Source organism: Phodopus roborovskii, unplaced genomic scaffold, assembly GCF_943737965.1.
Source record: "Phodopus roborovskii unplaced genomic scaffold, PHOROB, whole genome shotgun sequence".
NCBI lineage: Eukaryota > Metazoa > Chordata > Mammalia > Rodentia > Cricetidae > Phodopus > Phodopus roborovskii.
The window spans coordinates 10272810-10288597 of NW_026126540.1; positions in this window are offsets into that span (position 1 = coordinate 10272810).

The window sequence follows — 15788 nt, forward strand, 5'->3', positions numbered from 1 at the left end:
AATTACAATGGATAATTACTATAGGTACATGCACAAGCAGACACACACACACACACACACACACACACACACACACACCACGGAAAATACTTTTGTTCTCTGAACTTTTGTTTTGGAGGAAATCGTCAATCATTCTGAATATTTTGATATTAACTGAAATTCTCATTTTAGTTATTTGTGTGTATGCAATAGACTGGATTGAATAATAATAGACAATACAATCCTATATGTGAATATCACCATTATGACCAAACAAATATTAAAATAAGTTTTATATAAATGCTTATTTAAATACCCAAAACATTCACTTTATAAGAACACTGAAAATAAAAAGAAAATGCAGTAAAGAGCATACTTTGTTCTCATTAAATATGCATGCTATATGTAATACAATTCACTGATTTTTGATATATAATCAGTCTCTTGAATTTAATGTTAGTCATTTTTTCTTATCTGAAAACCTGTCTTAATTTTTTCTCTAAAACAAAAGTAGTGGCGGAATTTCACTTACTAGCTGAAGGCAAGTTAAACCAGTTGAAACTTGTCTTTGTGAAGTAAAGGTCTTTCCTGTGATCTTGAGCAAAGATAAAATACAATTTCAAGAATAAAGGAAGTAATAGGAAAAATATTGTTGATGAAAACTCTGCAACTTTGCCCTACTCTCAGAGCCTCACCACATCATGGTCCATTATAAAGGGACTCTTCTAAAAGCAGACACAATGCAAGATTTTTTAATTCAAAGATTAGTCTTAAGAATGTCCTAAGTAGAGACTCAATGAAACATCCTACTAAAGTGCTAAGTCTGCTAGTAGCTTCCAGGAAACCTAACTGACCTGTTAATGTTCTTGTGCACAATAGAAATGTTATTTGTAAAACACACATAGAAGTAATATTATACAGACCGAGCAGGTTGTGCTTAGGAATATATATGTATATACGTATGCACACATTGATCCAAAAAGAATTAATGAAAACAGAGGTCAATAATTTAGAGTAGAGCAATGAAAGTGTATATAAGAGGGTTTGGAGGGAGGCGAGGACAGGGAGACATTAAGTGTATTATAATTTCAAAATTTTTTGGACTAAATTCAAGACAAATCTCTAATTGACACGAAACACACTATTAAAACGAACTTCCAGACTTGAGTGATCACAGATCCAATGTAATGCAGATCAGCTTTTTGTCTTTAGACAATGATAGAATCATGAAGGATGTGTGATTTCAGGACAGGGGACACAAAGAAGCAAAGGTAAAATAGGCAAATTTAGAGTAAGCAGTCACATGCTTTTACTATTTGATTTCTGGCCCACTTATATAAGTCACATTCAAAAAATATTTAGTTATTTTCTTTCTTTAAAATTGAACCAGTAAGTCATCCCATTATACTCTTGTTAGGGTGTATGTCTTCATGTGTGTGTGTAGATATGTGTATCTTAGTATTTATCTCAGGATATGTGTCTTCACATGTGTGCTTCAGTATGTGTCTTTGTGTATCTCAATGTATGTATGTCTCAGTGTAAGTTTCTCAGTGGGAGGGTGTACCTCTGTGTGTGTGTGTGTCTTTGTGTATATGTATCTGTATCTCTGTGTGGGTCTGTGTATGTATATTAGTGTGTGTCTCCCTATGTGTGTCTCAGGGTGTGTATGTGTCTCAGCATGTGTGTGCATCAGTATGATGTGTGCTTCATTGTGGGCATATCCTCCTCTTACTGTGTGTGTTACTGTGTGTGTTTGTGTACAAGGTGACTTTTGTGTGTGTTTCCATTTTTTTTCTGTTCGTTCCCTTTTATGTTTAACAGTCTACTCTCTGCAATGGCGATTTGTCTCCTCAATGTGTCTGTAAATGAGAGCCCTTCCATGTTATCCACTGGGGAGACATTTCCTGTTCCATCAGGATGCTGATGGTATGTATCCACTCCACAGCTTGATGAACCCCCTTTAGTAAAAAGGAATACTTTCACCACATAAAACTCATCCACATCTAGACTGTGTTCTGCAAAGTGTTTTCCCATCCAAATTTTAATATTTTACTTGCAGCAAGAAATTTGCCAGTTTTAAAAACATGTAAACTAAAGTTTAGAACAATTATTTATGTATGTCATAAGAAGCTACATAAATGAAAGATAGTTTAATTGTATTGCAGTATTTGACAAGCATAGGTGTCTAGTTTATATGTGAATAAAATGTTTTGAATTGCTATGGTTTAAAAGACGCATACACTCAAAGTTGGTCACTTTTGTATATGGTTATTTGGTTTTTAAAATGTGTAAATACATGTAATTTTTGTAATTAGAATACATATTTCCCTTCTACTCACACTACCCCTTCATCATCATGAGGCAGGCCAGCACAGAAAATAGCTTGACATGGGACCCCCATTTGAATTTGACTTCTACACAGACACTCAGTGTAATAATGTAGTCCACAGCCTTGTTCCTTCACCAGCATTTGCATCACCCTGACTCAAACAAGGAGCCCAGCAACATCAAATCCCTCTGAAGCCCTATCTGGATCAGGCCACGCATATTCCTATCTTTGAACAAGTTCCCCGCGGCTGATAACATTTAATTTTAAACCATTTCTGTTCAATGAACTCCCAACTGTATTCTCTTATTCAGTTTTAGGAATAGAAGAGACAGTTTGAACTGAACTGATTTGAAGTGTCCTGTATGGTAAAGTGAAACTTGGTCCTTTAGTAATCTTTTTGGGGAAATCCCTATTTAGTATCATATACCTATGCACAAATATATATATATATATATATATATATATATATATATGATTAAAATCATATGCATTGCAGAAAGGAGTATTCACAATAAAGAAATTGTTATATAATCTAATTTGTCAGTAAAAATAGAGTTATGCAAATTTTGCTCCTTAGTAATCAGCCTTTCCTACTCTTGAAGTCCATTAAAAAAATGTGATAGGGTAGCCTGGCCCCCTGAGCACTCTCAGTAATGTGACCCTCTGCCAACAATAATAGTGTGGCCCTTTATAACTGCCACAATTTCTTCACTCCAAATCAAGTTTTCTTGTTTCTTTTGCACATCTACATGAGCCTTCATTTACAATTCTTTGGGAAAGAGACCAAAATCATGGAAACATTAGACATAGTCACATCAAATCTGCCCATGTCTTCTATCAGCCATTTGTTTCTACTGTCTTTTCCTGATCATATAAACACAATACTACAGAAGGGTAAAGTTTCAAGATGTTACATTATTCAGCTGTGACATATTTGAGAGATTCATCCAACTTTTTCATTCAAGTTGTATGTTCTTGATTTTTTTATGGTAGAATGAAGACACTGTACATGTATCCCATGATGTATTTATCTGCTAACACATTAACGATATCTACGTCATTGCTAAATGTTTGCAATTATAAAATCTTTTTTTTAAACCAAATCTGCACAATAAAAACAAAACACAGAATGGGGATTACAGAGTCATTTAACAATATTACATTTATAAGAAATTGACTAAATGTACATAATATGTTAGCATTTGTTGGTGTCAGATTGTGCTAACACTAGTATGTGCTGATAAATCTCTATGAATGTGTTGGCCAACCTGAAATTTGTAGTGCTTTCTTTTTTTAAAATTATTTATTCTCCATTTTACCCTCTCTGACCCCTTACATGTACCCTGACCGCCCTCCCCTCCCATTCCCCCACCCTAATTCCACATGTAGGGCAATGCCATCCAGGTGGGGTCATGTAGATCTGTCAGGTCATTTGAAGTAGTGACTAGGACTTCTCTCCTGTATCTAGATTAAGGCAGTATTCCTCCATGGGGGATGTGTTCGCAAGGTCCTTTTGTGCACCAGGGATACATCCTGGCTCCACTGTCTGAGGTCCCTTAGACTGCTCAGTCCTTCTGTCTGAGACCCATATTCAGGGGGCCTGAGTCAGTCCCATGCTGCATTCCCAGCCCGTGAGCTCCTCCTTGTTCAGGTCAGCTGTCTCTATGTGTTTCGGCAAGCCAGTCTTGTCCTCTCCCTCTGCATCTGGATTCTAGTTCTACCCAGTGTTTATGTATGGGTATTTGCTTCTGTTTCCAACAGGTACTAGATGAGGGTTCCATGATGGTGGATAAGTTAGTTGTTGATCTCACTATCCGGGAAGGGCATTTATGGTAGCCTTTCCACGGAAGCTCAAATTGTTAGTTGGAGGCAGTCTTGTAGGTCTCCAGACCTTTCTTTAGGTTCAGTTTTCTCTTCAAACCAATAATGGCTCTTTTATGTTCTCTCTCTCTCTCTCTCTCTCTCTCTCTCTCTCTCTCTCTCTCTCTCTCCTGTCTTCTATTCCTACTCTGACTCAATCTTCCTAGTTGCACTGTTTTCCTTTCCTCCCCCTTGTTTTCTCCTACTTCTCTCTCCATTCACTGCTCCCCACTTCCCATGTGCTCTGGGGGACTTGTCCCTTCCTGGTTCTGTGAGGGACTTTATATGAATCTCTTAGGATACACCTTATATTCTAGTTCCTCTGGTGGTATGAATTATAGGCTGGTGATCTTTTGCTCTAGGTCTAAAATCCATATATGAGCGAGTACATACCATGTTCCTCTTTTTGTGACTGGGTTACCTCATTCAGAATGGTTTCTTCAAGTGACATCTACTTGCCTTCGAATTTTAAGATTCCATTAATTTTTTTCTGCAGAGTAGTATTCCATTGTGTAGATGTGCCACATCTTTATCCATTCTTCAATTGACAGGCATCTAGGTTTCTTCCAGGTTCTTGCTATTACAAATAATGCTGCTATGAACATAATTGAGCACATGTCTTTGTTGCATGGATGTGGATCATTTGGGTATATGCCTAAGAGGGGAATTGCCGGGTTCTGTAGTAAACTAATTCCAATTTTCCTGAAGAACTGCCATACTGATCTCCAAAATGGCTGTACTATTTTGTACTCCCACCAGTAGTGAAGGAGTGTTCCTCTTTCTCCACATCCTCTCCAGCATGAGTTGTCACTGGTGTTTCTAATTTTAGCCATTCTGGCAGGAGTAAGATGGTATCTCAAAGTTGTTTTGATTTGCTATTTCCCCAATGTCTTGGTTTCTAAATTTGGACACTTTATGTACTTTTTACATTTATGCATATTCTCTAGTATTTGTTAAAACCTTTGGCTTATGATGTTAGATTTTTTATTTGACTTCAAAAATTCTTTTATAATTTTAATTCCTTTGTCAAATATGGTACTTTCAAATATTTTCTCGATGTTTTCAGTTTATCTCACTTTTTTAGTATATTTCACAGATAGAAAAACATCAAGACATTATCAGTATCAAATGAGTCAGCATTTTCCAGACTCTTTTGCTGATGTTCTAGTTTCATTTCTGCTGGTGCGATAAATATCCTGACAAGCAACACAGGGGAGGAAACACTGCCTTTACTGTAGAATTCCAGGCTGTAGTCCACCATCAATGGGGCACCATGGAGGCAGGAGCTTTATCATATCATGTCTACCTTCAGGTGCAGAGAGAAATACAGCTATGCTGTATTCATGCTTTTTAGCTCTCTCTGTCTTATACATTTGAGGGCTCAGACATGAAATAATGCCGCCAATAAACAGGAAGAGTCTCCTGGACACACTTACCAATCAACACAAGCCCCCGCAGATGTATCCACAAGACAATCTGATTGAGACTCTCTGCCCATGTGATTTTAGGTTTGTGCCACTATCTAGATGGTTACTGTATTTGTGCCTATAACACATTTTGGATTGACTTTTGTGAAGCTGTGGCTATTTAATGTTTCTTTGGCATTCTGATGTACAATTATTATAGCACCATTTACTGAAAACTGGTCTGATTACAGTGAATTGCTTTTGTGTTTTTGTGAAAAACACACTGACATTTCTACAAATCTATTCTGGTCTCTTTAGTCTATTAATCTATATATCTGTCTTTTCACCATTACAAACTGTCTCGGTTATAATTGTTTTTAAGGGGCTTTAGAGTTAGGTAGTGTGAATTTTTTTTTATCTTTTTGACATCAATTTCATTTTCTTCTGCCCATTCATTGAACACATCTTTTTATGTAATAAATATCCCTGTACACCAAAATCTGCCTATTCATATCCATACTTAGATATGTATACATGATAGCAAAGTTGATTCAAAAGTAATTAAGTTAGAATGATATATAACAAAAAGTAGGTGATTATGAATGCTTGGATTTAATGACTTGTTTATGACATTGGTGTTTTGCCTGCATGTATACATGTGTGACTATGTCAGATCCCCTGGAACTGTAGTTATAGATAGTTGTGAGCCACCATTTGAGTGCTGGGAATCAAACTCTGGTCCTCTGGAAGAGCAGCCAGTGTTCTTAACCACTGAACCATCTTGTCAGCCTTATTTACATAAATAAATGACATGTTGTTTGTGCAACCTGAGAGCATAGTTTTCGCTCATGTGTTTTGTTTCCTGTCTACCAGCAAAGTTATTCTTGAGAGAATATTGAAGCCTTGTTAAGAACATAAGAACATCTTATTAAAAATTATAAATGTATATCCTAAAAAGAAAGAGAATTTCATAGGAAAATCAGCTTAGCTTTTTATTAACTATTTCAGTTCAAAGAATAGAAGATAATTCAACATGAATAAGTCAAAAATCTAAAGTGAGCAGATTCACATAGACAGTTCTAGGTGGCAACTTGCCAGTAGGCAAGAAGAAAGGTAGTAAATAAGGGGAGGAGAATTGGGAGAGTTAGAAAGGCAGAATGGTTCATAAGCCATGGAAAAACTCATAAAGGAACAAAGGTAGATAGAGAGGGTTGTGCGGATGTTAGAGATCAGCTTGCCACCTGGGCCCATGGTGACATCGGTGAGGAGTAGACTGAGGAAGGAAGTCTGTTTGCCACCCAAGACCATAGTGATAACCGGATCAGGCAGCTGGCTACCAAGGGCTATATGTGGGTCTCTGGTCCTACAGTAGCCAGGCTCTGTGTTGGTATCCACAGCTTTTGCTGTGTTTGAATGCCATGCTGACTCCAGTGAGCTGGGTTACCTCCTGGGGCCAAGATCGGGTTCATGAACCATGCTGCCCCTAGGGCCGTAATAATCAGGGTGTTTTTGCTGTCATCTGGGGCCATAGTGACAGCCAGGCCTAGGTTGTTGCTAAGGACAATGTCTGTGCCTGTGATCCTACCACAGCTGAGGTGTATATTGATAACCATGTCTCCTCGGTGCCAACAGAGGTCACATGAAGCCTGGGGTCTGAGCTCCATCCTGTGGCTTTGTTGGTGTCCAGGCGTCATGCTGGCATCAGAGCCATCCTGATCTGAGTGCCAGAGCTACCACTTAAAACAAGGATGTCGATCAGGCTAAACTGCTGCCTGAGGCCATGTCTGGGTCTGTGGCCCAGCTGCAGCTGGGGTCTGTGTTGAACTCCGTGGCACATATTACCACTAAGAACCATACAGAGGCCCAGGATCTGGGCCAGAGCCTGTGGCTTGGGTGGAATCGGGGTGGGGGGGCACACTATAGTAGTGGCCATGCAAGCATGGGTGGCCTGTACTACCACCATGGACCAGGGTATCATCTGGGCCCAGGCTGCCTCTGAAGGCCTATAGACTGGGGCTGTGGCCTGTAGCAGCCAGGGTCCAGATTAACATATGTGGTACTAGTTGCACAAGCTCCATGAAGAAGTTGGAGGTCAAATATGCAACCCGAGTCAGAGTTGGTGTCCGAGGACCAGGATGCATCCGTTTCTGAGTGGCCTGCACTGACACTCAATGCCACAGGAAAATCTTTGCCCTAGCTGCAGCTGAGGGGCCTAGCTGCATTGGGGTCTGTGGCCCCAATGCAGGCCAGGTCTATGCTGATATTCCATGCTCCTGCTACCATGAAAGTCTGTGCAGACACACAAGATCAACGGTCAAGTCAGTGTCTTAGGGCCATACTGCTGCGGGGACAGTAGTGATATCCAGATTCATCTGCTGGTAAAGGCCATGTTCATGTTCATGGTCCTACTGCAGCTGAGGGTATGACCTAAAGTCTAGGTGTTGCACCGCCATTAATGGTCACATGGGGGCTGCAAACTGAGGCCTTGGAGGTGTCCAGCGACTGCACAGCTGGTAGAACCATTCCCACCTGAGAGGCTATTCCTTCCACCCATAGACAGAATGTTGTTCAGGCCTAAACTGTTTCCAAGTGTCATGTCTGGGTCCATGGTCCAGCTGCAGCTGGGGTCTGTGTTGAGGTCTGTGTCCAGTGGCACCTCATGGGGCCTTAGAAATCACCCGAGATAAAATCAGGGGGCTGTACTGAATCATTTCTGCCTTTCACTGCCCTGGGAAAGCTGGCCTTACATCTCACTGCCCACTACAGCAAGAGAGCTGGCCCTGCACTAGTGAAAGAGGGCCTTCCCTCCTCACCACAGGCAACAATGAACCTACCCTGAGGGTATGCATAAAGGGGAGCTGACCCCACCACTGTAACCAAGGTGGTTGGCCACAGTGGCTTGATCTGACCTGACTGGTCAACACCCAGACCTACACCTGGGCTTTGGGTTGACCCCCCCTAGCATCTACCCCATTTAAGTCCTGGTAGAGCTCGTGGAGCTACTGGCCCTGCTGAATGATACCTGCAAGATCTCCAAGACAGAATATAGCACAGGAGAGTTCTGGTGAAGATCCAGTGAGGATGGTGTACCAAAAATCAGAGGCCTTGTACTAGACCAATGACTTATGGCAATGGAAAATTGCCAGTAAAACTGATGGGACAAGAAGGTATACTATATGACACACCAAAGCTACCAATGCCATCAGGGTGGATGAAGAGTTGATAGAGAGGCAGACATTTTTCTGTTTCAGGAGTAGTATTTGTTCTGTTTTGGTTCATTGGGTTTTGTTGTTGTTCTTGTTATTGTTTTTGCTTTCATTTGCTTGCTTAATTTGTTTTGTTTTCTTTCATTGGGGGGGAGTAGCAAGGATGAGGGGGGTTGTGGGGATACTTGCAGGTGGACAAGAAGTGAAACCCCCAAAGATACAATAGAGATTTTTTAAAAAAAAAAAAAAATCTAAAGTGGATACTTGGCTTTTATTTTTATGAGACAGATATGTGAAAAGGATGCTAACTTTGTTCAAAACCAGAGAGAAAATGGGTATTGTCTGTTTAGGTTATGTTGTTATTATTGCAGAAGATATATATGTTCTTTTCTTCTTTTTGAAGTTTTCAGAAAGTTCAAAGGAAAACTAAAATGTTTTTCTGTAACATATGGTGTGTTCCAGAAGACGTTTCTTTAGCGCCTTCACAGTGGAGAGAGAGAGGATGTGGCTTTGTTCTTCCTCAAATAGATGTTTCATTTGTCTTCCTGTTCTATGGCTGTAATTCATGAGTATTTAAATCTGACCTTTATTCCCATAATCATCTGTTTCTCTGACATCCAAAAAATAAAACTACCAATGAAGAGATTACCCATTTCTATATGATTAAGTGGCCTCCTTTTCCAATATTTTTTAATTAAATTTTTATAAACACACCTGTGGTGGGGGCGGGGGAGCATGGAGTTGGAGAACTCAGGTAAAGCCCCAATCAACCCTTAACTAGACAGCTATCTTTGAAGCAACTTATTTAATTACCATACATTTAATAGTAGTATCCACTTCATAATATTACAGTAGAGCTTAAATGATATCATCTGCCTGGGTACTGGATACTTAGCCACAAGAAAAGTGACCTTTCAGCACTGACCTTCCCCCTTACGCCCCTTCTAAAATACTCCATTTTCTGTGATTCACACCTATAGTGGTGGAGAAACCAAAGGTGTTTGGGGATCATTTGTGGTCAGACAATAATGGAGACATTTACCACTGCCTGTGCATGCAGCAATCGTGTCACATAACTGGTGTCCCTTGAGACCCCAGTCAAAGAAGCAGCTGAGAACAAATCCTAGTGATCATTTAAGAAAGCATCATAAATCTTGGTTATTGTCTAAAACACATTTCATTGATTTTTCTGGAAAATAAAGTACCAGTTTCAAGATGTTAAGAATAGATGTCAATAGCTTGGAACAAAGTCCTGGAGACAAAAAAAAATAAAAATAAAAATTCAGAATTCCTTGTCCAGCACTGAATCACTGGTGCCCTTGTCAATGAGTGGGCAAATAAGGACAACAATCACTTCACAGAAGGGCTGGGCTTTGTTCTACAATCATTGCATATTGTCTGTATTTTTATTTTAAATATAAGTATTGTGATATACAATAAAACTATTTTGAATTAATGTAAATGGCATTTACTGAGTTTTGAATGGATTTTAAATAAACATTATAGTTGATGTCATTTCAGCTGAGTTCTTTTTATTCTTCCTTAGCAGCACATTAAAAAAATAATCTTCATTGATATCCAGAGTTCATTGAACTTGGATAAACATTACTCATCTCGGGGCCTATAAGGGCCTTATCTGTAAAAGTACACAGCAAGAAGACAAGCTGTCAACTGTAATTTCCTAAAAGTATTACTTCCATTGGCTATCACGGGGACTATTTAGAAGATCAAATCAAGAGAAGAGGGAAGATCAGGGAAAAGAAAGGAAGAAGAGATGAGTAGGTCAGATAACTGGAAGCTAAGGGAACGTGGGAAAGCTTTTCAGCAGATGACTGTGTTTTATCTGAAGTAGACTAAACATGTCCAGGACTTAACTCACGGCCTAGGAGTGGACACTAAATATTGGCATCTGTGCTTGAGTGAGGGGGCAGAGGGGAGGATGAGAGTGCTGAGTCTAGTTCACTGCGCCTCTGTAGAAAGCAAGTATCTTTTCAGAGATGTTTAATCACATTCTTACCTAACACACTACACATTGCTAATTAGTGGCAGCTAATTGAAGTGGCTGAGAATCATCAGATAAACAGAGCACAGCTTTCATTTTCCCCCAAGAAGTTCCTCTCCCTTCAATAAAATTATTTTAACTGGCTGGATTACCAAGTCCTAGAAGTTATTATCTGGCTAACTGTTCCTTAACAGAAAACACTAAAATTTTTTTTATCATTGTCTTTGTATGGATCAAATCACAACAAACTTCTTAGGAAATTTTCCTGTGTCATAATGATACTGATATTTTTGAAGTGCAACATTTTTTGTTTTCTGATTTATATTATTCAGAAACACTTAAAATGGTTCTGCTCATTTAGGCTCAACTTCAATTAGAAGTTTCTAATTTTATGCTAAACTTTATTAATAAAACTGAGGATGAGAGGGCCAAAGTGATAAAGAGAACTTGCTGCCCCATTCATTTCCCAGTACCCCTGCTTCTGTCAACTGACAACTCCCTATAACTCCGGCTGCAGGAGACCTGAATTCTCTTCTGGCCTCTTGTAAACATGTGATGCTCATGTGCACATTCACACACACATACACAGGTACACTCTCACACACTTAAATAACATTTTAAAAGATTAAGGCTGATGGGGCTAGAGAGATTTCTCAGTGGTAAAGAACACTGATTGCTCATTCAGAGGACCTGGGTTCAATTCCCAGCACCACATGACAGCTCATAACTGTCTGTAATTCCAGTTCTAGGGTACTTGACAGCCATGGCACAGCACCAATGCATATTAAGTAAATATCAATAAAAAAAGATTAAGGTTGATATTTTTTTCCTGGCATCAATTTTTGTTTTTGATATATTTTTATTTAAATTTGAAACGAGCTTGTTTTGTACATCAATCCCAGTTCCTGCACCCTCCTGCCATTTCTGTAGGTTTCTCCAGCCTGGTCTTGACTCCTTTGCTCATCACTGCTCTCTCTCTACAAATGGATTCGAGGAGTTCGGCTCAGTGTTTAGCCATGGGTGTCTGCTTCTGCTTCCATCAGCTACTAGATGAAGGCTCTAGGATGGACCATAAGCTAGTCATCAATTTCATTATCAGGGAAGGGCATTTAAGGTAGCCTCTCCACTAGTACTTAGATTCTTAGTTGGGGTCATCCTTGTAGATCTCTGGACATTTCCCTAATGCCAGATTTCTTTTAAATCCTATAGTCAACTTGACACACACATTAGAGTTATCTGAAGGAATGGAACCTTGAGAAAATGCCCCCCAAAGATCCAGCTATGAGGCATTTTATTCATTAGTCACTGATGTGGAAAGTCGCAGCCCATTGTCAGTGATGGCATCTCTGGGCTGATGACTCTAACTTCTGTAAGAAGAAGGTCCCGAATTCTATAAGGAAGCCATACATAGTAAATCAGCAAGCAGCACCCATCCCTGAGCTTTACAACAGCTCCTATCTCTAGGCTCTTGCCTTGAGTTCTTCTTTGACTTCCTTTGATGATGAATAGCAATATGGAAGCCTAAGCCAAACAAATCCATTACTCTCTCCACTATTGCTTAGATTGTTAGTTAGCGTCATCCTTGTAGGTCTCTGGACACTTCTTTAGTGCCAGATACCTCTTAAAATGGCTCTCCCTGTTATTGTTTTCTAAGGCCATACCACCCTGAAAGCACCTGATCTTGTCTGGCATCAAGGAAGACTGGAATATCAAGATAGGTGTTTACAATCTTGATAAGCTGTTAAGGGTAGTAAATGCTTTTCTTTCAATCTTTAAATAGCTAGGTGGATGGGAGAAACCCCCCAATAGGCACCTGCTTGTTGCCAATGTCAGTATGAAATTCCAGACTAACACAAATTCTAGAAAGTGTCTGCTAAAATAAGACTATTGATATCAATGGTAAGTCTCAGAAAACAGAGTAAGACTCTTTGCTGCTACTCAAGTAAAATAGTCAATATTTTTCATGATATCCTATTTCTGCCTCAGCTTTTACATGGAATCATATTTTTTCAGTTTTATATATTTTTATTATTATTTTTTAAATATAGATCTCAGTTCCCTCTCTCTCCCATCCTCCCATGCCCCCCAGCTCTCCCTCTCATCCCACCCCCCCCCCCCCCCCCGCATCATTCCTCCCGTACTTCACTGGGTGGATGAAGCCTTCCTGGAAGTATCATCAAAATCTGTCAAGTTATTTGGGGTAGGGCCTAGGCCCTCCCAACCTCCTCTAGGTTAAGGGAGTGTCTTTGGGTTTTAGTTATTAGGGGCTGAATGGTTGCTTATATGTGAATTTGGAGGCAACATTTAAAAAAATTATCATTCACACCAGGAGAATGTCACCCACTGGATCAGCTAAACAGGGGTCACATGGGCTCACAGAGTCTGAGTGGCAACAAGACAAGTGGTGCATGGGTCTGCACCAGGTCCTCTGCATATGTGTTATGGCTGTTAGCTTGGTGTTTTTGTGGGACACCTAACTGTGGGAGTGGGTCTATCTCTGACTCTATTTCTTGCTCTTGGGACTCTTTTCCTCCTATTAGGTTGCCTTATCCAGGCTTGATATGGAGGATTTTGCCTTGTATTATTGTGTTATTGTGTTTTGTTTTGTCCTGTTTGGCTGTAGTCTCTTAGGAGGTTTTTTTTTTTTGTTTGTTTGGTTGGTTGGTTGGTTTTTTTGTTTGTTTGTTTTTCTTTTTCTTTTTCATTTTTTCTGAAGAGGACATTCAAGATTCAAGGAGAGTGGATTTGAGGGAGAGGGGAGGGGGAGAGGGAGGGGAAGCTAGGAGGAGAGCAGAGAGGTGAATCTATGGTTGGGATATATTTTATGAGTGAAGAATCTATTTTTTCAAATTTTTTATTTTGAATACCAAACACAGTTTCCCTTCCCTCCTCTCCTTCTGTTCTCTCTCCCTGCATCCTTTCTATCCCCCTTATCCACTCTTCAGAAATGGTAAGGCCTCCCATGGGGAGCCAACAAAGCCTGGCATATCAAGTTGAGTCAGGACTATGTTCCTCCCCTCCTCAAGGTTGAACAAGACATCTCATCATAGAGCATGGGTTCTAAAAAGACAGCTCATGATTCAGGGACAGGTCCTGGTCCAAATGCTAGGGGACCCACAAACAGATCAAGCTACATAATTGGCACCCATATGCAGAGGGCCTAGGTTGGTCCCATGCAGGCTCCCTAGCTATAGGTCTAGGATCTCTGAGTTCCCATGAGCTTGGGCCAGCTGCCTCTGTGGGTTTTCCATCATGATCTTGACTCTCCTTGCTCATAGAGTCCCTCCTCCCTCTCTTTGACTGAACTCCTGGAGCTCAGCCCAGTGCTTGGCTGTGGAGCTTTACTTCTGCTTCCACCAGTTACTGGATGAAGGTTCTATGATGATAATTAGGATAGTCACATATCTGATTACAGGAGAAGGGAGGTTCAGGCACCCAGTCCACTAATACTAGGTGTCTTATCTGGAGTAATCCTTGTGGATTCCTGGGAGTTTCTCTGGCACAAGCTTTTTCCCTAATCCCACAAAAGCCAGCTCTATCAACATATCTCTTGCATTGTTTTCCTTCTCTGTTCCTCCCTCAATTTGACCATCCCAATCCTACATGTTCCCATCCACCACCCCCTCCCCTCTATACCCCCCCCCCCCGTTCCCCAGGAGATTTCATCTGTTTTCCTTTCCCAGGGAAATCTATGCATCCCTTTTAGGATACTCCTTGTTGCCTATCTTCACTGGAGCTATAGATTTTGTCATGGATATCCTTTGCTTTACATGTAATATCCTCTTATAAGTGAGTACATACTGCTGTTCTTTTGCTGCAACTAATGCCTATAAAACACAAACACGAGACTCAGTGCCCACGTGGAGTTTATTGAGAGAGGGGAGATAAAGAGGGGGTAGCTGGTGGCCAACTGAAAGCAGGAGGGGGGGGACAGAGAGAGAAATCAGAGAGAGGCAGGGAGAGAGAGCAGAGAGAGAGCAGAGAGCAGAGAGAGGCAGAGAGAGAGGGAACAGGGAGAGAAACCAGAGAGAGCAGAGAGAGAGAAGCACTTGGCGTGCTTGCTTTAAAAGAGGCTTGTGCATGCGTAACTGAGTCCTCTGGCTGCCAGGTAAAGCTGACATAGGGATGACAAGGCCTGCTGTTGGGGATATGTTTATGGCAGCCACCGTCTTGACCACATGGCCTAGCCTCACCCCGCATGGTTCTTCCCTCTGCTATACCAGCCACCTAGGCAGAAGGAGTCTAGCCAGCTTCTGCCACCAACAGAACCTGTAAATCATTTACCTTTTGCCTTTTATTCTTTGTCTCTAATTTCTTTTTCACTATGTTGCACATAGCTTCACACTCTAGTCCTTCTCATTTTTACCCAGTCCTGTTTAATATATCTGTACATTTGATTCAAATTTAACTTTATGTAAATATAAGCTAACTTCATACAACTTAAATTCAACTGTACTAAGTTTCAAATATTTCTAAATTGTTATGTGCCTTTTTAATGGTGGTAAACATTTAAGGTTATACATGTCTATTTCAAGCTAACAAAATATTTATGCCACCCAGTCTTTCCTGTAAGCTGTTTATAAAGGTTAAGCCTCTATTATCAAAGGGAGTTTTTCTCTACCTCTTTGTCCTCTACAGGTATAAGTTTAATCTGCTAAGTTAAAACCAGTTACAGTCAGGCTGCAGGGCTCTGAGTAAAGCATCCCTCCATAGCCTCTCAGCTTGGATCCAGTTTTCCAAACAGATTAATTAATTACAGGGATAAAGCTTTACCTAGCCACCTGTGTGCTTAAGGCAAGTAACTAAAGACATATTTTTGTATACTAAGGTATGCTAGACAGTCAGACAGCCCTCAAATGCTCAGAGATCTAGAGAATATGGCATTTAAAATGTTTCATTAAAAAGCTTTTATAACAGAGAGACAGGCCAGCTGCTGGCACCACCCATTTCCTCCAAGAAGACTGCCGGACACTGAAAGAAGCTCCACCCACAAAAGTGGCAACACT